The sequence below is a fragment of the Grus americana genome, chromosome 7, assembly GCF_028858705.1.
Source record: "Grus americana isolate bGruAme1 chromosome 7, bGruAme1.mat, whole genome shotgun sequence".
NCBI lineage: Eukaryota > Metazoa > Chordata > Aves > Gruiformes > Gruidae > Grus > Grus americana.
Window position 1 is genome coordinate 5447164 of NC_072858.1, and position 27463 is coordinate 5474626.

General features: G+C 41.9%; 1 protein-coding gene across 9 annotated transcripts in view; it reads right to left on the reverse strand.

The window, feature by feature from the left end:
• PLEKHA1 (pleckstrin homology domain containing A1) overlaps positions 1-10603 on the reverse strand; it is a 38383-nt gene extending 27780 nt beyond the window's left edge. For 5 of the 9 annotated variants that reach the window (XR_008577871.1, XR_008577872.1, XM_054831764.1 and 2 more), the window contains exon 1: positions 10380-10580. The gene's annotated coding sequence lies outside the window, so the exon portion shown is untranslated. Of the gene's footprint in view, positions 1-10379 lie in introns of all 9 variants that reach the window. The other 4 variants (XM_054831761.1, XM_054831763.1, XM_054831762.1 and 1 more) reach the window with 1 other exon arrangement.
• Positions 10604-27463: the final 16860 nt, after the last annotated feature.

The following is a 27463-nucleotide window of genomic DNA, read 5'->3' on the forward strand; positions in this document are numbered from 1 at the left end:
AGACTGTCCTGCTTATACCTTGAAGAACACAGCAATGAAAGCTTTGTCTTGCATACATCCAGGACAAAGAGGAGTGAGGGTGGGGGGAGAAACCCCAACCCAGCTCAGAACAGCCTCTAAAAACAAGTCACATAAATCTTCCCGGACAGTTGTTCAAACTTCTTTATTTCCAACTCCTTGAAAACCTTCCAGTAGAGGCAGAACACTGTATAGATAATGTAAACTGAGAGACATCTCTGCTCATCTTTTACAAACCCCTTAAAGCCACAATTTCTTAAGTACCCAAGACACAACAGAAAAACAGGAGTTGGAGAGATGACTTGGGTACAATTTTGATGACAACTGAAGAGAATTTAGGATTGACTGTTTTAAAATGACATGCTGAGCTTTTCTACTTCCCAAAGATCCTTCACTGATTAATTTTTGTTCTGAAGGCCACAAGAGACATTGTATGCTTCTGTAAAACAGAGAAGAAATGACCTTGATTTGCTAGAAGCATATGAAACCATTAGCAACATTTTAACTATATACAAATGAGAACTGGAAGTCTCCAGGATATGCTGACCTCTAAATTTAGATTCCTTCTCTAAAGTGGTCAAGAAGGAAAAAGCAGCTGCAAAAGGCCAGTATTCACTTGGAGGAGAATTACAAAGCATAAGAAGTTAATCTTCAAAATTAAAAACCTGAAATAAGTACGAGTAGCATTGACCTCTCCTATCGCTGATCAAACAATGAGGCATATCAAACAACACAACCCTCCCCCAGTACCTAATCCAAGTTCCAAGCAGGCCACAATAGAGAAGAATCATCATTTGCACTGATGAATCATCTAACAAAACCAGCAGTCTTATCTTACTCAGTCATCACTCTGGCTTCAAAACACATCTGATTTGCTGTTTTCCAGGAAGACTTGTTAAATCAGGGTAAGCCAACTATTCCCTTCTTTTCCAGTGTACCTCTGCAAGCAGATGTGCACGCTCTTTGAGGTCCCTTCCAACCCTAACCATTCTAAGTCCAAAGTAATCTATGATTCTAAGTCAAACAACTATAATTTTATTCCATACTATCTACTACTTAATGCTGCAGCATTAATTCTGGGTGCTTTCAACATCCACATATAACCATAATTTATTAAAATACACTTTTTACAACAGAAACGCATCAAAGTGGATAGTTTGATGTACCTCCTTTCCGTACAGATTGAATCCAGTAAAACCTGCAACACCCCAAGACCCTCGGTATAATAATATGCCAATGAGAAACAGCTGGCTCAAACTGAAGCAAGAAACAACTGAGATAGTTAACCAGAAAAGATGCATGCAATTAAGGAACAGACACCATCGCCTCCCTCCCTACTACGCTGGCAGTTAAGGTTTTTAACAGCCATTTGGGTCTGCCTCCCAAGCCCAGACACACTGCTCACCAGAAAGCCACAATCATTCACCACGGATGACAACATCAATCCAGGCACAAGTTCTTCATCTTTTGACTAAACTGCAGTAATGTTACTTTTGTCTAGGTAAAAATTACAGTATGTTTTAGGGGAAGATCTGAGTTCTAAAGAAAATGTTCTGAAGTTACCCGAATCCATTGTCTGCTGGCCTATTTCAAATACTGATCTACAAGTTCCATGATGGAACCAATTGGTAGTTCCTCAAAAACTTTTGCAGGAATTTCTGTAAGTGATGTTTCATGCCCTTAATTTAACTACTTTCCTCCATTTTAAGGTATTTGCAATAATAGCCAAAGGCTTTGAGATATGATGAAATGAGGAAATGCACTGCACAGGATGCAAAATTCCTCTCTATCACTGATCTCTTAAGACAGCCAAATAAAAAAAAAAAAACCACCCCTCACCTAGTAATGGTTTTTGCCTAGCTAAAACAAGTATTTTAATTGTCCCTCTAAATCTGCTGAGCTAACACTAATCAAAGGAAGCATCCTGTGCAATGAGGCCATTATAAAAGACACTCTTGAAATTTATCTATTAATAACTTTTTGGGTGATGACTAGCTTAGAAACCAATAAAGTAAAATAAGAAAGTTAAAAAGACAGTGACAGAATATCTTCAGTAACACAAAGTTCTTACAACAGTCAGAAGTACAGTTTTCATCACTTCATACTGTATTACCTAGACTTAGTTACTCAAAATTAGATATAACCAGAGAGATAGGTACAACAGAGGAAAACAAAATATAGTTACACAAGTTCACTTTGACTTATCTCATACAATCAAATCAAATTTTTAAAATTATGGAATTTCAGTTACAGACTAGTTAAAATCCTTAGTAATGCAGGTTCAGAGTTATTATCTACAATTATTTTTAATGTTGTTATGACCTTTTCAAAATTTTAAATGTGTTGTATGTAAAACTCCAAACATGACAAATTAGGTCCTTGTTCTTGAAAATGCTTACACGCATTAGTCTATACAAATTGTTCCATTCATGACAACTAAACCAAATTAAAAATTAAGCAGGGAATAAGCACATTACTTATTAGGATTACTTATTATTACTAGTTACTCATTAGTAAAAAAAAAGTTTCATTTCAATTACTAGTAACTCTTTCATCTAGGCCAACCGCTCCAAGAACTCAGATTCCACACCCTGCCAGCTATTTCACATTCAACCCAAACTTGTCTTCAAACATGAAAAGGGCAAGAGTCTCAAAAGCATCCCAATGACTTTGAAGCACAAAGACTATCTCCATTAAACTACAAATCCTGATAAAGCTTATTTGACTTCAAGTTCAATACAAAAAGGTGAAGCTTGGTTAAAAAAAGTTTGCCATTTTTGAGCCAGTGCTGCTGATTTTCATTCTGAATCCCAGATAAAAAAAAAAAAACCTCATCAGCACAAACACAGACCTTCTTCCTGTGAAGTATGCAAAAAAAAAAAATCAAAAGGCCAGCTGGTTAGGAAATTAACAACTTGAAAATATCTTCTTCAGCTTTCACAGAGTACTCTTACATTGTTAAGGAAATAGCAGCATGTACATAAGTGGGTTAAATTAATTTTGAAAGTAGTACTCAAGAGAGCGTCGTGGTAATAAAAGATTACGTTTTACACATAGACCCAAAGGCAAGTTCCAAATTTAAATGCAAGTATATCATACTCAGACTAATTCCATTAAACTGTACATATTTGAGACACTCTAAAACCAGCTCTGAATAGCTGAATACCTGTGAACTGTGATTTCACATGTCTACCAGTAGCACAGCATATTACAGGCCATCTGAACACAAGTTTAAGGCAACGTTTAACAATTTTGTCTGCAGTGAGCTCAGAACAAAGTAAACCAGCATATTTTTTAACATTCGTAAACAACTGTGGAGTCTAACAAGTAAATAACTGATTTTTCAGTTTCAAATAATGAAAAGAACACTATCAGACGAATATTTTGTTTAACCTTTTTTAAAAATTTAAAAAGATTTAATGAAACCAAAGCACACAAAGCAAGTCACTGATTATCAGATTTGATATTTTAGAACTAATCTTGCAAATTCAATGCAGAATAAAAAAATGCAGCGTTTCAGTTACATCAATACTTTGGGAAGGAAAAGTTGTTGCCATTAAGATTTCACCTCTGTATTATTTCTGTACTTCACAGTACAGACCATGTTCAGTTCACTGCACAAGCCACTACGCAGGCCAAAATTCCTGCTACTGCGAGGACTAGATGTCTCCTCCAGAATCTAGCTTACTTATCAATCATGTTAGTACTACACAAGGATTCACAGCGATTAGGGCTAATCTCAGAGCTCTTCAGTAAATGCAATTTTAGTGAGAGTTCTTTAGGAAGAATAAGGCTTTGTCTGTCTCATCTAAGTGAGCCAAGACTCATTTACAGAGCACATGCCATCTCCTGTTTACCATGGTGGGAGAAGAAAATTAAGCTCCTATCAAATGGCAAGGTTTTCAGGTCATTAACTCCTCCCCCCCCTTTTTTTAAAAATATTTGTTAAAATAAGAAAACAAAATCCCACTCTGTATATTTTATAAAAGTCTCACCTGACACTGAGATAAAATATCTAACATTTTATATTAGATAAAAGCTTATCCACTATGATAGGTTTTGTAACATAGTGACAGCCCACTAACACTTCACTTGAATTGTGTGGGATAAGTTACAGGGAAGTATGTGCTTCATTTCCAGCAGCCTTCCTCCTTGGAAGCAAGCTGTGAGCCCAAGGAACTGTCCTCACATCAGGTACAGCCCATGCCTGGTTGCCGACCTTCTTCCTTACCTTTCTTCTTGTTTGTGCAATGACACAAATACCAGTCTACTGCACAGCTGTTGTTCACACTCACACTGGTGTTTCTCAAAGCGTAAATTACGATGCATATGGAGAATAACAATGCTCCACCTACAGAGTAATCCCAATACTACCAGGAAGTCATCAGGCTCCTGGCATTTTGTAGGATTGTTGCCTGACCTATACACAGCGAGACGGAAATGGTCCCAAAGAATCACAAGTCCTGCGTATGTGCAACAACATGCCTGGAAATCCTGAACTTACCCTGAGTATGCAACAGACTGGTTTTCAACATAGTGCAACACAGTCTTCCCCGAAGAAGGGAAGAAATGGACCTCCCTAAGAAATCCTGCTCCTCCATCCAAAAATCAAGGCACCAGCACGAATCAGGAAGACAGTATAAATAAATTACAGCACCTTCAGTGAAATTGATTTAAGGAAAAAAAAAAAAGGTTAACGAGAAAAAAAATCTAACCAAAGCCTGAAGTTCTGAATAAGCAGGAACAGGAACACTTCCGAAGCAACATCCTTTAAGCACTGCTACCTAACTTTGCAGCACTACTGCACATGCAGGCACTGAGTCTACTAGTGACAGAAATAACTTGTCAGATGAAAGATTAGTACAGCCTAAGTTTCCATTTGTTATTATGAACCTCCCTAAAGAGTTAACCAATATATTTAACAACATCTTTTGAAGTGCAGTTTTAAGAGGACTGCTCACTCTCACAACAAACCCAACATGTAACTGTTTTAGCGCTTAACAGAAGAACACTTAATTAAGTCACTAGTCTGAACAAGTTCAAACATATTTTCTTGGACATGGGATGTAAATGTGGTGGGGACCAAAGCACTTATGGAGAGCATACACATCAAAATAACTACATATTAAACTAATGAATTTATCGCCAGTCAGTATGGAGACTGTTCCTGAGAGTATTGACTCTCAACAATGAAAACACATTTGTGAAGCTTGATAATTGCATGTCTAGTCTACATTTTCTGTTTATAGCAATGACAATACTACCTTATATTTCCCACCAGAAGAATTTTAAATCCAAAATACTTTTAGCTCTATAAAGTTACTAAAGACACTGCTGTTTAGAGGTGGCTGCAAATTCCTTTCCTCCCCTCAGGGGAGTGGGGAGGTTGAGAAGCTGATCTTTTCTCAACCTCTTTTATATGAAAATAAAATAAATCAGACTGAATTTAAGAGATTCCGCCTATCCTGCCAGCAGAACAAATGAACAAAGTTGATAGCTAGAACATTTGGATGTAACTGTTAGCTGGAATTAAAAGCTTCTTCCAAAGAAGAGAACAGTCGATAGAGGAACAGAGACAACTTTGCTATTGTTCCTTGTGTGGCAGAATCATAACAGAAAAACGTTGCCTGGTTCATTCAAGTTTTTTAAGCATTTTTTTCATACTTTGTTAAATAAACAAAGCAATGCAGTGCTCCATAAAGTTTTAAGGACTTGCTTTCTCTCTTTTTAATTGATCCAAGAGATTTCCAGTCAAAACTTCCCCCCCCCACCCCCCCTTGTTTTTCTGATTTTATTCCTTTTGCCTGGAGCTTACCCCTAGCTTCAAACTTGGGCAGTCTCTTAGACCTCTCCTTTCTAGCACAAGAGGTTACTACCGCACCTGAACACATCAAAACCTGACTGACATATATCCTTGTAACACTTCTGTGATGCTGAGAGCTGCTGCCGCTCTGCAGTTTCAGTATGAGAGCGGAGGGACAGAGAAGCAGCTTGTCCCAGGCCACACAGGAAGCTTTTGGCAACACAGTGAGCTGAACCTGTTTCCCAAGTCCCAGAGCAGCAACCTCACCATTGAACCACCTTTCTTCTACATAAAATATCTGAAACTATTCAGATTTTCAAGGCAAAGGCATATGTTCAAACCTGAAAACTGTTTAAACTGTTGAATGCCACAAATGTCTACCAGACCAGCAACTCCCTACTCGTACAGATAACATCTGTTAAAAGTGGCTCATATAGTTCTGCACCAGAAAGTTTAATAAGTTCCTTCTCCAAGATTAAAGAAACACCTACACATTCTAGATGCTTCTGCAAGTCCCTGGAGGGAGAAAATGCTGTTTAGTGCTGAGACAATGAACCAAGCTTCCTTCCTCAACAGTAACAAAACCCTGCTGCTTTACCTAGCACTAACAGGAAAGTGTTGTTTATAAAATTGAGCCATATACAAATACATATCTAAAGGTTTCTCAAAGTTAGACTACAGTATTTATCATGATAACCTTAGACTTACAAATTTTCAAAGTCCTAGTTTCAGAGATCAGTGTAAGGGTAGAAAAAATTTTGAAACAGCTCAGCCATATCTCCCATTCCAACTCATTTCAGTCACTCTGTGCATTAAAGTGTAACTTCAAAACCTGAACTTGAACCATACTTGTTACTCTGACCCTTCAGGAGATAATTTTTTAAAAGCAACTACATTATTTCTACATGTCAGATAAGAATTTTGATACTATGTTTCTTATTTAATTTTATGAAGATTGAGAGCAACGCTTCTAACCATGTCTTGTTGAATTTAGGCTCAAAACCAAACGAATACATGTACTGATTGTTGTATTTCTTGCTTCCTAATGACATCTACAGCACTTGCTCCACTTTGTAAAAATGTTTTATGCTAAAGCCAGTTACCTAAATTCCCATATTTTGGCACTGAAGTAAGTTACTATCCCATATTTTCACGCAATTACACAACTGCACAAAGGTTTAATTGGCTCCAAACCCCATTAAGCATTTTCTAAGAATGTTTCTATTGTTCATAATTATCAGGGAACAAAAAAACCCCACCAACCACCATCTTGCAAGAAAGATACATGCTCTTGTCTCACAAGCCATTGTTTAGACAAACACTGACATACACCTGGATACAAGAAAGTGCACAAGAGGGCACGCAAGGAAACTTCTCACCTATGGCATGCACTCACTGCCCAATGCTGCTGGTTTGCTGCATTCTGAAGGAAATACATTTACTATGATAGCAGTCAGCTTAAATAACCAGGAACATTTAGTTATAAAGACATCGATGGAATTCTAAATCTACTAAAATAGATTAAGAATTTTGCAGGCCTGGCAGTTTGGGCTATGTCCAACACTACATTGGAGACTGTATTACAAGTAGAGATCTGTTCACATTTCAGTGATGTCCTCAAGTTCTTTCTAATCTGTTGCAGTCAATAAAAACTGACTTTTGTACTTCCTCTCTTCTACACCAACACTGACATACAGTCAGCCTTTATTATTCTTGCTAATATAGCTTCCTTGTCTTCTGAAATAAGGCACAGCTACCTGGAAAAATCAAGGCCTCTTCCTACATTCAGGTCTTTTCCTCAAAAATGCACCTTCCTTATTCCCCATGTTTGTGTGTGTCTTCTCTCAGTCACTACTCCTGAGGAAGTATAGGTACAGGGAGAGGAGAGGAGGAAAAGCGTTAAGATGCTTCCTACTTTATTCATACACTAGTTCTTCTTTTGTCTGTTCTCTAATTTATATGAAAGCATCTGCTCCTCTGAAACATTTAAATACTGCAGTATACCTGTCAGTGACCTGCTGTGCATCTTTTTTCTTTATTTCCACCCTTGAAATGCATAGCTATACAATGGAACACAAGACAAACTCTAGTTATAAAACATGGAAATAGCTTAAGAAAATAAATTTCATCTTTACAATTTACTAATTTGAAATTAAATTTTCTACACTAACAAAATAAAATCGCAATGTTTAATAACTGCAAAAAGAACACAAGGGAGTCACGAAAAGTTTTACTTTTTATGCAAAGCTGTCTCCAGCAGTCTAGTATTCAGTGATATCTAGGATACACAAAAAAATCCATGTATTATCTCTTGAATTACCACTTTCTGCAGCATCAGTGCTTATTTATCCCTGAATTAAAAGGCTCTCCTCCAAATATCAACCAGACTAAGAATCTCTCTCTCTACCACGAGAGATTTCAGCCCACTTTTAACACTTACTCATGTGACAAACAGGAAAACAACACTTCTACACTTCTCCGCTTTACATACTTGACAGTTTTATGTATTGTGACTTGTGTGACTCTTTCAAGTAAAAATAACTACCAGAAGTAGGAGAAAAGACTGCAGGGACCTAAACAGCAAATCCACTGTTCTAAACCCACTGTTAAGTCTTACTACAATGCAGCAAGCGTCCTGTGAATTTATCCAACACGGAGCCTCGTGAGAACAAGTGATAAAACTTAAGAGAAATCTTCCTATGCATAACTGGATGTAAAGACCTTCTCAAGGACTACTGCATTTGTTTTAAAGATGCACCTGTAACTCAGTTGTGAAATAAACTTATACAAAACATCATCATACTTCATAACTACTTTCAAATCAAAAGTATTAAAAAACCCCATCCGTAAAAGTGCAGTAGAGTAAATTCATTAAGATATAGTAACTCATCATAGAGCAACCAGCCAAAGCTGCCATGCATAGCTCCATGTCAGTAAAGATTGTGTCATAATGACTATAGCCTAGGTATAAAAAGGAAGTAGACAAATCAAAGGAAAAAAACCCAAAACAAAACCAACACCCTGGTGGATTCAACAGTGAGAAACTACTCCCGGCACCTCATAGGCCCAAACTGCATGATGAAATATGGCTCTGTCTTCCAGTGTCACCTATGGGATTGAATAATAGGAAGAAAACAGAAAATGTATCTTTACAGACATTATGGCCTCTTTTAGTAAAGTAAGCAATTTGTCAGAAGGCAACAAAAAAGGTGATGCCAGTTAGCTTTCCATATGCAGGGATGTCTAGTAGTCTCTTTAAAAGTAGTATGCTTTCATGAGAAGCATGGAGACATCTAGCTCTTAAGAATCTAAATTAAAAAAAAAAGCAATTCACGTCTCAGCTTTACTCAGATACGCAATGCCATTTTGCTCTTGCCTAATTCATATGGCTCAACCTAACAAATTGATAACTGTTTCCCCACTTGAAGACTTATTCTTTTTGCTTGTTTATAAACTAATGTAGTACATTGATTAGTGAAAATTAGACATTTATTTTAAAAAAAGACCTCAAAACAGGAGCCTGTTCCCAAAAGAGAAATTGTTGTCCTCTTGATGTTACTTTGCAAACATTTTATGCAGTAATATAATGCCTTTTACGAAGGTTATGCTTTAGTTACACCTAAGGGAACTGCATGATACATAGGTCTGTGTTAGGCATTTGACATGCTACTAACTTATCTGGAATGTTACATGTGCTAAAAACTGCAAATATGATAATATTAGTTACAGTTTAACACTCATTTATAGTCAAGTTATCCATTTAAAGACACTTTGCTTCAGTAAATAACCAGCCCAGGTTACAACTAAGGTGGAACACAACTCAGAGGTGCAGGCTCGCATTGCTAGCACAAGACAACAGCTTTCCAAAACAGCCCTCTTCAGAACTAGCACCTTCAAAAGCTAAACCCGAACTAGCCCCTAAACGTCAGCTGTCCCAATCGCACTCAGCTCTCCTGGAAGCTGCAGCCTGGGATTTCAATCCCAAACGCGAGGAGGAGAGGCCCGGCTCGGCAGCCGAGCAGGCGGGGTGCCCCGGGAGCCCACACCCTCCCAGGCACCATCACTGCAAGGCTCTGCCCAGATAAGATCGCTCCTTCCCATCATGCTCAAAGACCGAAGTTGAGAAGGGGGGGGGGGGGGGGGAAGAAAAAAAAAAATTATATATATATTGCGGGTAATGAGATCATCCTCTTACCTCTGGGGATGTGACAGAGCCTTGACTGCTTACCAGGGCAATTATGCCACCGCCTCCTATACACTGCCCCCGAGGGGAAACACCGGGAGAGCCCCCACGCCAAGGCGGCGGTTTCGAGGGAAAACGAAAAGGAAGAAAAAAGAGAGGGAGGAGGGAAGGAACGGGCACGAAGCAGTTACCATCGAGGAGCTACACAAAGGCAGAGGCTTCGAGGGAACAGGACAATGCCCTGCCTGGTCAAACACCGGGCAAGCACGGAAGGAAGAGCATCAACCAGGCGCCTGCCCCACAGGGCCGGGCAGCCCCGCCGCCTCAGCCCCCCGGCCCCGCCTCAGCGCCCCCGCCCCGGGCCGAGGCACTTACTGGAGTCCAGGGCAGTCCGGGAGCCCCCGTGAGGAGAGCCGGGCCGCGCGGGGACCCGCCGCCTCCTGCCGCGCTCCGCTCCCCTCCCGGCTCGGCGCGGCGCAGAGCGGCGGGCGGCCCTGTCTCTTCCCGCCCCCTTCTCCCTCCGAAGAAACTTCGCCGCCACCGACCGCGGCGACACCACCGAGGCCCCCGCCTCGCCCCGCCATGCGCATGCGCCCAGCACCAGCCCCCTGGGCGGCCCGGCACCGCGGGGCCTTCTGGGATATGTAGTGCGGCGCGGAGGTGCCGGCGGGGGTGCGGCCCTGCGGCGCAATGCCTGACGGGAGTTGTAGTTCTCCGGCGGCGGAGCCTGGTGCTGCCCGGGCCGCGGCTGCTGAGGCGGGGCCGGAGTTGGACGTACCGGCCCCTGCACAAATACGTGGGACGCCGCTTACACTAATTTTCTGCACCTTTGATTTTTGAACATGCAGTTACTTTGGTTTTAATGTTAAATTTAGTGGAGACGGACCCGCAGAAAAAGAATTAACAGTTTGGATGTGTGGAGACTCTTCCCCCACACGTCTCCTCACAGAAGGCTTGTTGGTTCCGGTGCTACCTCAAAGCATTTGGAAGCCATCGGTCACTGTGGTCCTAATTTACAGTAATGATATTTAACCGATTTTAATGGGAATTATCTTCTAAGCATGTACTATATTTAGACTAAAATACTTCGTGTTTTCGAAATAGTAATAGAATTTTTTTTTTCTAGCTTAAATCAGTGATATCTCTAAAAATAGAAATCATTTGAACTCAGCTGTTGCCTGTAAATACATCTTTGTTTCAAGCTGGCATTTAACAACCGTACTTCACAGTGAAACAAAAGCTGTAATCAGAGCACAACAATAAGGGCTGAAGTCAGGCGCAAACAATGCCGTACCATTCCCATGGCAACTTTTTCCTATCAAACCCTGGCTGGGTCACACACTCTGCAGCTGCATGAGCCAGAAGCTTTTCAATCTCGACTCCATTCACAATTATTCCTACATTTTTAGGTCCTGAGTTGACATTTCTCGTGCTCACAGAACTATCATGACTGTGGCAGCTCATTAAATGACTGCAAGATGTGGCTGGCCATTGCACTGCACGTGGAAGAGCCCTTTGCAAAACCGATAATGCCCTTTTTGCAATCAAAGGGCCGTGTGATCAAAAGCTGTTTCATAACGCACATGCAGAAGGTGGCAGAACGAAAACCGTGGCAGTCCACGGTCTGACAGGCCTTAACTTTTGAATACTCTGTAATAATAGGACTCGTGAAAAGAAAAAAGAAGATGATTGCATTTAAAAGGGAGGATTTATTATACGGGAATCAGGTAGCAAACCTCATATTGTAGTTTACTGTATTTTCCACCATGGAAGACTACTGCAGCCTTCCTTTTGAGATGGCCTAATTCTTCCTCGTTTGCAATTTAGTGAGGAGAAAACATGTATACGAAGAACTATCTTTGCTTAAGTTGAGATACAAACTTTTAAAAATAGCCAAATTCTGTTACTTGCACTGTTCACGGAAGTATATTCATGAAATTTGCATGTGGGGAACCAAAGGATGAAGAGCTCAGCCATTGTGCAGTGTGAGATGGAAAAGTCAGCTGCCACCAACACCCACCCCTCTGTACCCAGCTCGTGGCTCTGCTTACCTCCTCTCGCCAGACATGCAGACCTTTGAATCCTTTTAAAATCAGCTGTCAACCTTCTGCCTTTTATCCCTGTAATGTTGAAAAAGAAATATTCTGTGAATAACTGGTATACTGAAATACATCCATTTACAGCTGTGCCTAGGACACGTGTATATGTCTGTATGCTTGTTATAAATTTGGTAACATCTGGTCAATACTAAAGAGTCTTGAAGTCAGGCACTGTGGGTCAGATCCTTGGAGGCAATATCATCATGATAATTTAAAGCAGCCTTCAATCCTCCTCAGCATTTTCTTGTTTGTGAATATTTCATTCAATGGGTACAACTGTGAAGTACCTACTGGGAGTCTCTATACCCTCCTGCAAAAGAAAGATGAAATTTGAAAATAATAACACAGATTTCATTTAAGTGAGCATTGCTCCTGTTGACATAATCTCTGAGTTTAGTTTTTCCTCTCCCCATTGAATTAGGACCACGGCTTATTCCTTCCTACCCTGCGTGGCAAGGGAGTGAGGACATGTCCTTCATAGCTTCTGAAAGCATTATGCAGATAAACCACACTGATCTTGCACAAGGCTAGTACAGTCTAACAGTATTTAATACCTCCTTTAACCTTTTCCTCTGTTTTCACATAATGATTTTTAAAGATGAGAAGAAGGATGAAGGCAAAGGTTTTTCTTCCCCCTTGAATTACACACATAGTGCAGGTGAGCATGACAGGAAACGTCTCCACGCTAAACCATTTAGGTATCAATCTTTGATGTCCAAAACCACCTTATATATATAGAAACATAAATATAGTAATCTTGAATGCCTCTATTTAAAGAAAAACTTCCTTTCAGTAAGAGGCTGCTCATAGTTCTAGTGTTATGATGTTGTACACAGGCTGCTTAAAGCTCAGCTGAGCCCACTGACTTTGAGGCAATTCAATATTTTCAGTGTTCCTTTCTGTTGAGTGTGAGAAATTGTGGTGACAAACAGGTAAACTTCAGGTCTGGATTGATTAGATCACGCGGATACTTTCCCATTCTTCTGCAATACAAAGAAGGTGTGCCAAGATTGTGAAGGACAGAGTCTATTTTTTACCTACTTTGTAATTTTTAGACATTTTCAAGAATAAAGTCTGCACTGGTTTATGCCCCATGCAATGCCACTGACTTCAATTTAGAAATTGGCTCAGAGCCCTGTATATTCCAGCAGAATTATGAGACAGGCACTTATTTCCTCTCCAGTTGTCTCTATTCATAGTTTTCAAAAGCTGGCAAGTATTCTCACAACAGTCTTCATGCCTGGGAAGAAATATTGGCAGGCCCCTTTTGTACCAATCCTTTACTCAGGAACTGCTTGTGGTTCTCATCATTTAAACGGGAAAGAGAGTTTGGACATCAATTCCCACTGGGATTCCAGTTACTCAAAGTACAGTCTATAACAAATAACATTTGTTGGGTGACCTGTGGCAATATGCACCTTTAGGAACAAGTATTTATTTCACAAGGTGTGGAAACTCCTGGTAGAACATATGTGTATAGCAGTAATACCAAAAAGAGTCATGTATATCTCTTTATATATGTACGTGTACAGATATATAGAAGTAAATATGCATATATACCCTGTATATATAAAGACACATCTTGCATATCCTGGCAACAAAGTGGAAATATTCAACTATTCCAAAATATCCCAGTTCTTAACTTTTCTAGTAGTGTTTTCATGAGGGATAATTTTATTCAGCAGAGGAAGTTCAGCAACTTTATACATACACAGAAATAAAGAACTGTGAACAAAACCTCACTTTATTGCTCTAAAGAAATTAATTCTGCCTTAGACAAAACGGTTTTGTTAAAACTAACAGTTATGTTACAGTGGAAAACAGGAAAAAGCCTGGCCAGCAAGTTACTAAGTGTAGAGCAAAATGCTCTCACTATATTCTTTTTTTATGGGTTCAATATTGCAAATTCCATCCACATGTGGTATGCCTCCTGTGCACTATTTTAAGAGGGGTGTTGCTGAACTCAATGGCACGACTTTTCTTAGAGGCTGTGATCAGGAGAGGTCGTTCCTCTGCTGACACCTTCGGTGTTGGCAACCAAGGAAAGCTTTTCCATCATTAAACTTTATCCCAGAGGATCAATGTCTGAGTTTTCTGCAATGACACGGGATTTATGGGGTAATATTTTACTATAATGTAGAGACAGGCAAAAGATCTCCAAGGTTCCTGTCAGTGTGACCTGGTGAAGAACCTCCCTTCATACCTCAGGGTTGCCGATCGCCATGACTTCAAACACGTGAGCAAGATAAACTCTAAGAAACAAGGTTGTCTTCTCCACCTTGGGAGTACACCCTTGTTCACCTCCCATTATGGACAGTTTCTGAAGCTTGAGAACATAACCACACTGATCCCCAAGCTAACACTAGTGAACGGGTAGTGAAGGAAGAATGTCCCCTGGATGGTGGCAGGCAATTAGGTAAAGCACTGAAGGAGGAAGTTTCCCTACAATCACTGCCTTACAGCAAAACTGTGTGTGATGGGCACCTTGAGGGCAACGCAGACAGACCTCATCCCTCCACGCCTGCTGGGGGGAGGAAAGGAGCAGAAACATTAAAATCCCTGCATATATAAGCAGGGAGTTTAATTCAGAAGCTGCTTTAAAGTGTATTGACAATATGCATTTTAAAGTCTCTAAGTGAGAGCCAAAACTTCATCTCCTCTGCTAAAATTATGTTGACAGAGCTTGGAAATTTAATCTCATGTGGACATTGAATTCATTCAGCTTCAGCTGAATGAATGAGGTAGAAAAATCACTCTGATGTAACTGCTGTGTATAAGTACTGGTATGCAGTGATGAAGTAATTTCTCAGCCTTTTAAGTACTCTGTGTCCCTGAAAGTCATATTTAAACACTTTGAGCTCATTAGCACTAGGAGTTGCATATGTTGCAGTTGTTTTCCTCATTCTTATGTGCATAGCATTATACTAAAACACATATGATATAATTTGTTTTCTATCAAAGAGTGCATTTTTATTTTTCTTCCATAATTTTTAGATATAAAGTTTGTTACTGAAAAAGAAAAAGCCCTTTCCCCACTCTTATTCTATTTGAGCCCAAAGCCATTCCACATTAAAAAAAATGTGAATTGTCTTTAAAATATAGCATCTCTGAAATAAAAAGTTCAAAATGTTTTCTTCAGTTGGGCATTATCTCTTTTATTCCAAAGCTTAAAAGACGAGAGCTTAATCTTCTTCAGAAAAGGGCGTATTCTGCACTGAAATATATATGCAAACCGCCCGGAGGGCTTTCAGCTTGCATGGGTGTTGCAGTCACTCAGCTCAGGACGGTGCTTTGCTTCTGTCTGTTGTTGGGCTCAGCAGCCCAGAGAAAGCCAGCACGCAGTGCTTTAGTGACCTTGGGATGATGGAGGAAGGTCAGGATGCGTGACTTCACTCTCTGGCAGCGTCACAGATGTGATGCCGAGCCTTCACCAGATGCTGGGTAGTAATATGCACCTCCACTTGTGAAGGCTTTGAGGTCTACATATGAAAGTATACAACTGTGTAAACGTGAGTTATTACTATAAAAAGTGATGCTCTATTGGAGCACACAGAATGTGAGACAGAGGCAATGAGATATGCTTTTATTAATTTAATTTTTCGCTATGCACTGTATTACAGAGATAATTTACATTTGTATTACATTAGTATAGCGTGGAGCAAAACAGATGGTTGAAGCTGCTCTTATTTGTACTTTTACCTGGAGCCATAACATTATACTTTGCCGTAGCAGAGTTTCAGAGTGACAGTTTAAGTTGCAGCCCATGATGGGTGGAAGCAAGAAAGTTTTCGTTCAGTTACAGCAAGATCCCAAAGTACATTGCAATGCTCTGCCCTCGGCACACCCTTCTGACCTAGCTGTGGCTAATATTTCCCATGCTGGGGAATCCCTTGGTGATGGCACTCTGGGTTTCTCCATCCAGCCGTGCCAGGCGACAGGTCGAGGCGGCGTGCCAGGCAGTGAGAGTCCCACTTGGTGCCACCAGCCCTCAACCCCTCTCGTCGGTACCCACTTATGGACATGGATGCAGTTATGACATTGTCTATAAAAATCCCCCGTTGCCAGCAGTACCTATCCAGAAGCCATCCTGAACTGATAACTGCTGATGGGGAAGAGACCCAGAGCCAGGAATGCAGAATGGGGAGATAGCTGCCCCTGTCCTGGGGCCACAGCGAGTACAGAGGCAATCATGGCCTCAAGGATGCTTCAGGAGATAACAGTTTTTCTCTGGAGCCCTTTTTCTAAGCCCTGTTGCCATCAAGGAATATACCCAGGGCTGAAAATGAATGAAATTGAACTGCTGCTGAAAAGTATTTAACTGACAATGCACCCAGCACCACTCCAGATACTGCTCTAGCTTGTCTGGCTTTTCAGCATTTCCTTTCTCTCCACAGATTTTCCACTCTTGCTGAAACCAGCTCCACAGGTTGTGGCAATAGCTTCAAGGGGTTGTGTAAACAGCAGCGCTGCCAGGTCATCTGCGCCTCTGCTCAGCCGGTGGCAACGCTGGCGTCTCTGCTCCCTGCAATCTGTCATCCTAAAGCAGACAGATGTTGACAACTGTTTTCGTGCTGAATGCTACCTTTGCCATCAAGTTACCGCGCTTATCCAGCCATAATTTATCTAAGTTAGCCAGGTGGCTTTATATTTCAGAGGTAGAGAGCCTATTTCCATGGTAAGTGGATTGGATTTTTGTTTCCTCTGGGATCTGGAAAGGCCACATTTCCAGAAAGTGTATGGAGCTGCTCTGTGACAGTTTAGGATTTTTTTATTATTATTCTGTGGACAGCTGGGCTATGAAATGCTTTGATCTTTTTTATATGACTGAATGCAATTCTGATATTAATGATGAAAAGATGACTGGTTCTGTCAGTCCTGTTTTGTCTTGGGGAAAAGAAAACAGAAATGACTTATCCTTTGGATCATTTGGTAGGCTCATTGCACCTTAGAAAAACTTAAAAGCAACTGTAATGGTATACGCCATGTGTCTGGGAATGACCTCACTACTATGAAAATACCTCTGTAGATGTTAAATAATAATGTCTTATGAACCACTAACACAAGGATGAATTAAGATTAGAAAGGAGTAAGGTAGAGCTGATGCAGGGGAAAAAAGAGCAAATAAATATTTGATGGCAATTAAGAGGCATATCTTTCTTTTTACGGAGATTAATTGAGTTATAGTTTTGTTAAAAGCATCTTTCAGTTTTGTTAAAAGCAATAAGAACCCAACAGAAGTGTCTTATGGTCCTGTTTTGAATTAATTATTAACCAGCAAGAGTAATCAAAATCATTAAATAAATTTGGCTCTCTCCATTAAAAGTGTAGCAGCGTGGTTCGCAGTGGCAAACCATGGCCAGATCTGACATTCCTCAGGGAAAAAAGGGTGGGCAAAATAGAGCAGCTGGTTTTTGTGGCACACGCTGGGAGACAGCAGAGGTGAACCCATGCTGGGGTGTAAACCTGCCCCTTAGGGCACAGCCCCGCAGAGTTGCCTCATGTAGCTGTAGTAATGGCACGCTTATCCACCAACCTTCGAGTCTGTAAATTGTTTTACAGTTTGAGGCTAGTGGATAAAAAGGTGTCCCATTCCCTTAACAGCAACCGGTTCCCTTGTTTGGAGTTATGCTGTCACCTATTCCTTCCGCGCCTCTTTCATTTGAGAAATCGGCAACCATCGCTGCTGGGAACTGGGGAATTTCAATGCTGCTTCTCCTGGGTGATGGCTGGGAGCACGGTATGGAGCTGGCTCTTTGATCTGCGGGAGCGGCGGTACTCACAGTGATGGGCACCAGCCTGGTCCTGGGAAGCATCCTCCTCCTTTGAGATTCGGGAGCCGTCTAAGTGCCAACCGCCTCTGGCTCCTATGCCCTTAATTCGAGTTGTTTAAATGAAAAGACTCTTATGAATGCTATAAAACTGCAGTTTACTGAGAAATCAAGGACCAGCGAGCTGTGATAGGAAGCCGATTTAGTCCACAAAATGCAAGAGCCATGATAAGGAAGAACAAAGGATAAAAGGAAAAAAGGCAGAAACCATGGCTAACAATTATATGACTAACCAACTCACTCCTCTGCAACGATTAAACATTAAACTCCCACAAGCTAAATAAACAAAAAAAAACCCAACCACCCTCTGAATTCCCCCAAGGCTTTGTCTTCGTAGCAAGGTCTGAACTTGAGGGATGAGTGCAGCCGCATCCTGCACCGATCTTCCCTCCACCCTGGAGGTGCTGTCTGTAATGGGGGTGTCTGTAATGGGGGTGTCTGCAATGGGGGTGTCTGCAATGGGGGTGTCTGCAATGGGGGTGCCTCTGGCCTGGCTGGGCTCAGCTTGGTGCCGAGCACACTGTGCGTATAGCTCCCATACCATACCTATAGATGTATCAGGGTGTTGGAGGTTCTGTTCCTCTGCAGAGCAAGGGGCTCCACCGTATCTACATGGTTTCTAGCCCTAGGGTGCAAATCAGTACCTCTTCTTTTCTTTCCTCCAAAGGAATAATTTGGGTTTACCTCTCCTCAGCTGTTATAACCCCACTTGTTTCTCCTCCTTTGGCTTTGTTTTATTCATGAGGCAGATCCCAAGCACACGCAGACTGCCTGTAGCCTGAAATTTGGCTTTTGCTACCTATCACCTCCCCGTTTGCCAGCACAACTTTAATTATTCTGACTAACTTCACCAAGCAGAAAGAGATTTTAAACTATGCCAGATTACAAAGCAAGGAACTGAATTTATACTTCCAGAGCAGTCTTACCAAAATGAAGACTGCAAAAGTGGTTGTCTCATAGGTGAACTCAGCCACCACTTTATCAAAGGAGTGTAGCAGCCGGCTTCCCACGCGGCTCCCGTCCTGGATCCGGCTCCCATCCCTGCAGAAACCCAGCTTCCCTTGGGAATGCAGTGCAAGCACGCACAGGCATGCTGTAGCGAGCAGCACACAAACAAATCTTCCTTTCCAGGGTCCTACAATGCACTTGCTGAACGAAAAGCTTGGCTTTCCACCTCCGCTTTGGTCTGTCACCTCTGTTTGTGGTGCAGGCTGTAAATGGGGACAGCAGAAGTTGCTGAGATTGTGATAAAGCTTTTTCCTATGGACAGCGATGAGTCACTGCGAGGAGGGTAGGGGATGGATCACCGGCAGGGAAGGCTCGAGGCCACTGGGTATGAATCGGTGGCATTATCCCAGGATAACCCAGGAAGGTCTGGGAGTACAGTGAGACTCTGTGAAAGAGCTATGATACAATTCCAAGTCATCACTTTTAGGTAAACAGAGATGCCCTAGCTGCACGCTTGTTCACAAATACACCGACTTCGTTAAGTGGCCGTGATAAATCCAGACGCACAACAGGTCAGATGAGCAAAAAGGATTCCTGTTTGCAAAATTTGAAAATATTTCACTCCTGAAGCTCACCTCTGAATGCCATCACTTGGGAGGGACCGAGGCATCCGAAATCAAAATTAGAAGTATGTTATCATAAATGTTTATTTCTTCAGTGCTGTGGCATTATAGTCTATGCCTGGCTGATATAAATGGGGCTGTAGCGTAATGGGACTGTTCCTCAGCAGAACTAAAGGTAAGGCTAGGCAATTGAAACTGGTGCAGTTAGTGTGTCTAATAATTTAATTCAGCCACATTAAAGGCTAGCTTAAACATCTGGGGTTTTTATGTTGGCAATAGGTTATGGGCCTGTTTGCAGCTGGGGAATATAATTCAGTGAATGAGAAGTGGCATATTAAGCTCAACTGCTTGAACAAATGTGTGTGTAAATAACAGTGGTGGGTAAAGGACTTAGTTTTAAGGGGTAAAAATGTGGAGCTCTAAGGGAGTTAGAGAGCCGAACAGGGGAAAAGAAAATGGAAATGGCAAAATAGGAGAGGAAAGGAAGAGAACAGGGAGAAGTTTAAAAAAAAAAAAAAAAAAAGGAAAGGAAATTATGGAGCAGACATAAAACCAGAGGGGATTACCAGAAAGAAAACAAAACCAAAAGGAGACTGGCTTGTCCCCTTTCAGATGGTGATGGTGAAATAAAAAAAACCCTCGTTGGAACCTAAAGCGGTCACTTCAGTTCAGCTCCCCTGGAGAGCCTCGTAAAACCAGCACAACGTACCCAAAGATACGGAAAACAGTGAGTACCGCTGCTGTGTAATCTGTTTTCTTTCATTTGATGGAGGTCATGACTTTGATATTTTCCACCAGACTGGCCCGCTTTGGGTGTTGGGCTGTTTGTTTACAAATAGAGAAATGTCTCTGACATCTGTCTGCATTCTCCTAGCAGCTACCTCATGATTCTTGCAATTTCCCACCCTTGCCCACGGACTTTTCTTGGAAGGTTAATTTAGTTTGTGTTCTTTAAAACACCCCTTAGCTGAACTCATTTAACACAACAAAATGACAAATTGCAATGGATGAAAACTGTCTTAGCCTTTATGTAATGTTTTGCTAATTTTAACAAACAGGTTGAGTGGTAGGAACTGCTGGGGATGCTGAAGAGCCATGAAGAGATGACGTAGTTGGATATTTCTGGAAACATCTAGATTTCTAGAAATACAGATGAAATCATAACGAGATCAATGTGCAGCTGTGCAGAGAAGAGGCAACTCATTTTTCACCTCCACCGTCAGGCCAAAATTAGTCCAACACCAGTTGGAGAAGCGGTGTGGTCGCTTAGCTTTACGGCAGCCAGAGCAGAAACCTGTGGAACGGCCGCAAGCTGGGACTGGGGCTGGGTATTAAGGAGTCCCTTGGGCCCTTGGAGCAGCTCCTGGCTCATCCCCGTGTGCATCCCGCAGCGGGTTCAGCCTGCAGCTCACCTGCTGGGGCAGCTCTTGGGGTTACCTGATGCCACCGCAGGAAACAAAATTTGGGAAACACACAGAAACCACAAGGTCAAAGCCTCGAGCAGAAATTTTGAGAAGAAACAAGCTGTTCTCTGCACAGCCGAGTAATAACCTTACAGATTTGTGCCTGACCCTTATCCCCACGCTGTGAGGCTCCCAGCTCCTTCCCATGTCCTCCTGGCCGTCCCCTGGGGTGGGACGGGGCTGTGGGCAGCTGCCCAGCGGGCAGGACCGCAGCCAAGGACTACGTGTCCTCTCCGCCAGCGCCCCAAAGCACGTGTCTCCTCCCTGCCCCCTGTCAATTTTTGTCATATGGGCAGGGATGTCATTATCTTTGGGATTTGTCAGGCTCTTGGAAATATGATTTTAATTAGCCAGTGGGTTCCGAATTCTGAGAAAATGTATTTTAGTCTTAATTCTGCTTTAAAATTGGCTTCTGTGTAAGAACACATGAAAAATGATGTGTGTGAGCTTGCTACCTATACAATTTATCAACTAACGTCTATCCCTAAATGTTTTACATTTCCTACAATATGTCAATGTTATGATTGTACAACTAATTGAACAGGGGTTTTGTTGAACTGTCTCTAGGAACAGTTTACACTTAAATACTCAGCCAACTGTTCACTGCTGAAGCTTTTACAGAAATTATTGCCTTAAATTTCTTTTCAAAACTGTGATTTAGTGGAAGCACACTGCCTTTTTTTTTTTTAACAAGCAAAAAATAAACTTTATACTCTAGAAATGTGCACATGGTCTTTGGCAGCCTGTTTTCCTGACCTCAGAATTACTATGAAACATGTATTTTAAATACTGAGAGTCTTGAGAGTAAATGTATTTACAGGAATGGAAGCCTGACCAGAATGATAAATGAATTGAGCTTAATCAGAAATAAACAGTGACCTATTCATAGCTGTTTCAAAAGGGCAAGAACTCTGTAGATGTTGTTAGGTCAAGTTATATAAAAATACAGTTTATAACGAGCAGAATGTGTGTGCTAAAGTGAAGGGAAATCTTCACAGACACATGTTTTTCCCATAGCTACGTGACTTTATTCCCCAGTGGCGTGGCTTCATTTTGATCCATGCTCCTTTTCATCTCTGACCATTGCACCATCCCCTTGGTGGTGGGATTGCTGGAGAGCGCAGCGAGAACTTGGCGAGACGCAGGAAGCTGAAGTTTAGGCTTAAATCCCTTAAGACATCCCAATCCATATTCACGGGAGGGATGCCCGGTGCTGAGCAAAACCTGCCCGGGAACCTGCGCGATGGCTGGCAGCGGGGCCATTGCTGCACCGCCCAGATTTTAGGTGAGGTCAAACGTTATTCTGACATATCCGTCAGTGCCCCCACAGTGCCCCTCCCTGTGTGTGGGAAATGCTCGCTCAGAAGGCAGCTCCGGCTCCCACGGGCAAAGCTTCGCCTGTCTGGAAATGCAATTTTGAGAGCCCTGTGCCTGGAGTCCAGCAGGAGTAAAGAGCTCATCTAGAGCTGGAGCCCATTTTTCTCCCATCTCAAGTGATGGGAGAGTCAGGCCAAAGCCTGCAATTCAACCAGCAGTGGGGCTGGGGTGGAGCCAAGACGAGCTTTTTAAATGCTAAAAAGAATCAGTCAACCCTGATTTTCATTTGATTATAGAGTGAAGAACACCAGAACCCATGCACTGGCTTGGAGCCCAATGTACGCTCCATTAAACCACATTTCATTTATTCTAAATAAATAATCGGCATCCTTTATGGCACCATAGAATATGTCAGGTAGTGTCTCTGCTGTTATTGAAGTAGAAGAGGGGAAAGAGATTGATAGCTGATGTTTCATGCTCTGAAAGGCAGAATTAATCATAAGCCAGGTACAGGCACTGCTGCATCAGTTCTGGCCTGAGCCTGCCTCTTTGTCTATCAGTATTGCACAATATTTCAACTGTAACACAGAAATTTTGGAATAGAGTCATCCTGGAGAGAACAATTCGTATCCAAGGTGGGGATCTGATGGCATTAGATGAGATCCCTTGCTCTGAAACAGGCTGTATTTTGTCCTTTCTGGAGGCATCGCGGTTGCATGGGTGGCTGCAGAAGAAGCCAGACCTGCAGGGACCAGACTCATGCACTAAAATTCAAAGTGTAGAAGTGGGGTAGGAGGAAGGGACATAGGCTGGAGGGTCAGAGAGGGCACAGAGTAGTGTGTAAACTCTTGAGGATTTACAAAAACAGTTGCACAAGTCATCTAGATTAGGCTCATTCGTGGTTTTTGTAAAGTTAGAGCCCACTTGGAAAATATTATTTAAACAAAACGAAATTAGAAAACATGTGTGGAACTGCGGGAAAGCTGAGACACGAACACCCCCAAACTCTCTCTTCCTATAATCTAGAGCCAGGTTTTGTCATCTGAGCCCATGCCTTGATACAGAGGAAATTGCCAATTTTCAGCAAGAACCTATGGGTAATGGAAAGAGGCTGTTGATCGAATTTACCCTTCAAATGAGCATGACACGAGGAGAGGCTGAAGTTGCTTATTTTCGCTCTGTGACAAACATGATTCGTGGGCTAAACTGACCGCTCCTGCTTCACCAGCCCCATCAGGTGCTTAAATGAGCTCTTCAAGTGAGGAAACACTAGGACTGACTGACTCAAGGAGGTGGAAGAAGACGAGCATGTGTGGCATGGCTGGGAACGGATGGTGGCCATGCTTCTACCTACACCCAAACCCAAACCAGGATCCATACTGGGGGACTTGATCTAATGCATTAGTAATTTAAAATTTTAAGATGACTTCTGGCCAAGTATTTGGTTCGTCAAAATAGCTGCAATCTCATTGCTTTGAACTTATAGCAAAAAGACAGTTTCTTTTTAAATGGGGAAGGGGTAGGTCTAGGCACTTTGTTTTCCTGCCATGAAGCAGACGGGGTGTAATCTATACCTGAAATCTGAGTGTTGCAGACAAGGTGAAAAGAAACGTGTTTGACTTCTGAGTAACCATTCAAAAGTCCGGACATAAATGCACACAAAGGAACCACAGACTGTGTCTCTTAAATAACTTTTTGCAAAAGCTACTCAAGTGATTCACAGATCTTCACAGGAACTTGGTATTTTGCTGGGGAGCATAATCTTTTCTAATACTGTTAATTTTAATAAGCCCTTTCTTGTCTGGTGGTTAGACCACAGGTCTACAAGTCATAGCACAGGAGTACTGTTCCTGCTCTTCGTTAGCTTTGTGTCTCACCTCAAGCAAGGCACTTACATCGTTACATTTCTCTGAACCTTCAGCTCTAAAACTATAAAATATTTGCCCATCTCTATTGCTCAAGTGAAATAACATTTGCAGAGCACTTTGCGTTGTCAGAGGACAGACATTATTTATTAGTGTAATTTCTGATTTCGGTTACGCCCACGCAACCTGCTTGTTCATGTGGAACAGCGTCATTTCTCTGACTTCCTTTCTGTGCAAAGGCTTGGTGTTATCTGTGTTAGGAAGTATGATTAAGGAAAGAAGCATGCATCTTTTTAAAGTTTTTTTACAGAAATCTACTTAGCATGTGCTTTTCCTTTCACAGAAATAATTTTACTTTTTCCTAAGTGGAGACCCTCGCTTCAGTGAGTTAAGTTCCTGAGATAAACAATTAGTATTTTCCGCAAGGGCTTGAGTCCACGTGCCACCAACCTTTTGTTTGAGGTGCTAAACATCTCCTTTTGACACCAATTTCAGTAAAAATTAAGGGAATTCAAATACTCCAGAGTTGACCTTGGGTGGAACAATTCTCGTGGAGGGTCAGGCATCCCTCGTAGAAAGCACTGGGGTTGATGCACTAAGTATTTTATTTACAGAATCTCTGCTTCTCAACCCTCTAGCTAACCATGACCCTTGAAACACTCTGCAGCTTCTAGGAAGGGCCAAGTTAGTTAATGGTCACATGGAGACGTGAGGATCAAGGAGCAAAGGCTGAAGAAGCAGGTCTAGCAAAAAAACCATGCCAGTAGTGTGTTGAATCAGCTCTTTAAACAAACTGCTGGATGTCGACGTTGGGTTTTGAAGTCTTAAGTGCTGACAGTCCCTTGTATATCCCTACTAATGGCAAAGGCATTGTATTTGTCATCAACTGAACAATAATCGGAGACAGCATTTTTGTCACTGACTCAATAGGTGTTGCAACAAGCCCGATGTTTCTCTGGTACTCTGTGTCTGCCACCACATTTTAGAATTCATGGACTATGCCTATTTTTTTTCATTTTTTATATGCTATATCAGAGTCCAAGCTCTTTTACGTGCAGTAAGCATTTACTTGCCACAAATGCCACATCAGTGTGCAGACATAGCAAGAATAACTGTGGTGGCGTCCAGCCTTTTCCAAATGCCTTTTGCAAGAGAATCATGTCACTCCAGATTTTGGGTGAACTGATCAGTACCGGTCTGTGTGTCTGACTCTCTGACGAGGCAATGAATAAAATCCAGGCAAAAATCTGTAATGCGTATGGGAAAATCAACTGCCAGATATTGTTTGTGTCAACTGGTAATTGCAATTTAGGTTGGGAGACTGTAGCCCCTGGTTACGTGCGGCTTTTTTCAGATATAGACAGAGATAAAGTTCTCCAAGGTGTTTTCAGCAGGAGTAAAAATACTGAATCCTACGTTGAGGCTTGCACAATGTGTTTGATTTCCCTGCTGTTTGTGCTGTTAGTTCAAATTCATGGGATGCTGTAGAGTTTTCACTCAGGATCATGGGGCTCTGGATAATCGCTACATGCAAGTTACAGAAGAATGTGTTTCTGTGAAAAGTAAAGAGATTCCCTGGTAGGGACACCATCCCTGCAGCAACCTTGGGTGACACGTGAGAGAGGACCAGGCAAACACTTCCTCTGCTGTCCTGAATGAGAGATGCACGTTCCAAACCTTGACACCTCTCCGGTGCTTCCAGTGTACCATACCTAGACTTGGCCCTGCAAATGCAAATTATTAAATGTTCGGTTAAGGAGGAAGATCAAATTTGGCTCAGAACGTATCATCTCCTCCATGCTGCTTTGGTGCTCAATTCTGAAGATGCCTTTCAAACTACTCCTGTGCTAGCCCAGCCCTGTAAGTACATTTGTCTCGGTGAGGGTTGAGACTGAGCCTGGTAAGTACCAGCAGCTCTGGAAAGCCCCGAGCATCAGCATCGGCAGCAGGCTGGCAGAAAACCTGTATTCACCACCATCACCAATATTATTAATCAGCCCACAGTTTGCTCAGACAGGAAATTGTTACTGACCACTTTAATTTTACTAAACAAATGAAACCACCCCATTACTCATTCAAATCTAACAAACCACAGAACACAGAGGAGGAAGTGAGCACTTTAAAATGGCTTGGAGAAAAGTTCTAACTCTGTTTCGCCATTTAATTAAAGCCAGGCTCTTTACAGGAAAGGGAATAATTAAATGGCAACAACATGTGTACTATGATAATCTCCTCCATCAGCATCTCAACATGTAACTTGCTACTGAAGGCAGAGGGACTTTTTGTGCAGCTCTTTACATTCCCAGAGCATTGCCTGCTCCTCAGGAGGAAAAGAATTAGAAAATACATTGAGTACCAGGATGGATCTCTTCCGTCATGCCCTGTTGGGTGATACGGGGCTTTGTTAGAAAGGGGCCGATGAAATAAACTTCTGATGCTTAACGTCTGCAGACGTGCAGAAAGTGACTTCCTGAAGATGAGCCCTGCAAAACACCCGACAACCAGCTGTTTTATCAATGCCTTGGCATTTCCTGATCATCAAGCGTTTAAAATATCAACAAAATAGCATTGCAGTTTTAATATTTGCAGTTCTAGCACTAGTTCAATATGTGATGTAATTTGTATACATATGTAAATATTGTCTTTGCAGTCAGAAGGCAGAAAGAGCATGAACGTACTCGCACCACGGAGAGCGATTGCTGTAATTGTTTGCCTTTCTTCTCAACATCAAATTACTACTTTAAATGAAGGTAATTTCACAAACAGGCAGAAACGCCATTTTCGCTATGGGCATTCTTACTCCAGCGTAAAAGCTGTATGATGAAGCTTCATGTTTAACTGCTTCTACCTGAAAGAAGAGTTCATAAATGGGAATTATTCCTCTGTGGTGATTTGGCTCCTAAAACATGATTAAGGAGGAAAAACACTGGTGCCAGATAATCTCAATAATAAGGGCAAACATCACAAACAAGCTAACATGCAACATGTTTTTGTAGCACGGCAAAGGCCATGAAGGCTTTTTCAAGTATATACAAGTTTGTTCCTGTCTGTACAACACGCGCTCTTTGGAACTGTTGGCATTTGGCTCCTTCGTGCTCAGGGGGACGGGGAGTGTTTGCTGGAAGGTCCTTGCCAACTTGGAGCTGGACCGGAGCAGCTCTCTCTTTGCTGTAGACACTTGATCTGCTGCAGCCTTAATCCAATGCACACAGGAGGAAAGTCAACAGGAAGATGTATTAATTGTATTGCATATTAAAGAAGCCCGCATATTTAGTAAAATCCCCTTTCAGTCAGCACCAGAATGAACTGGTGTCTG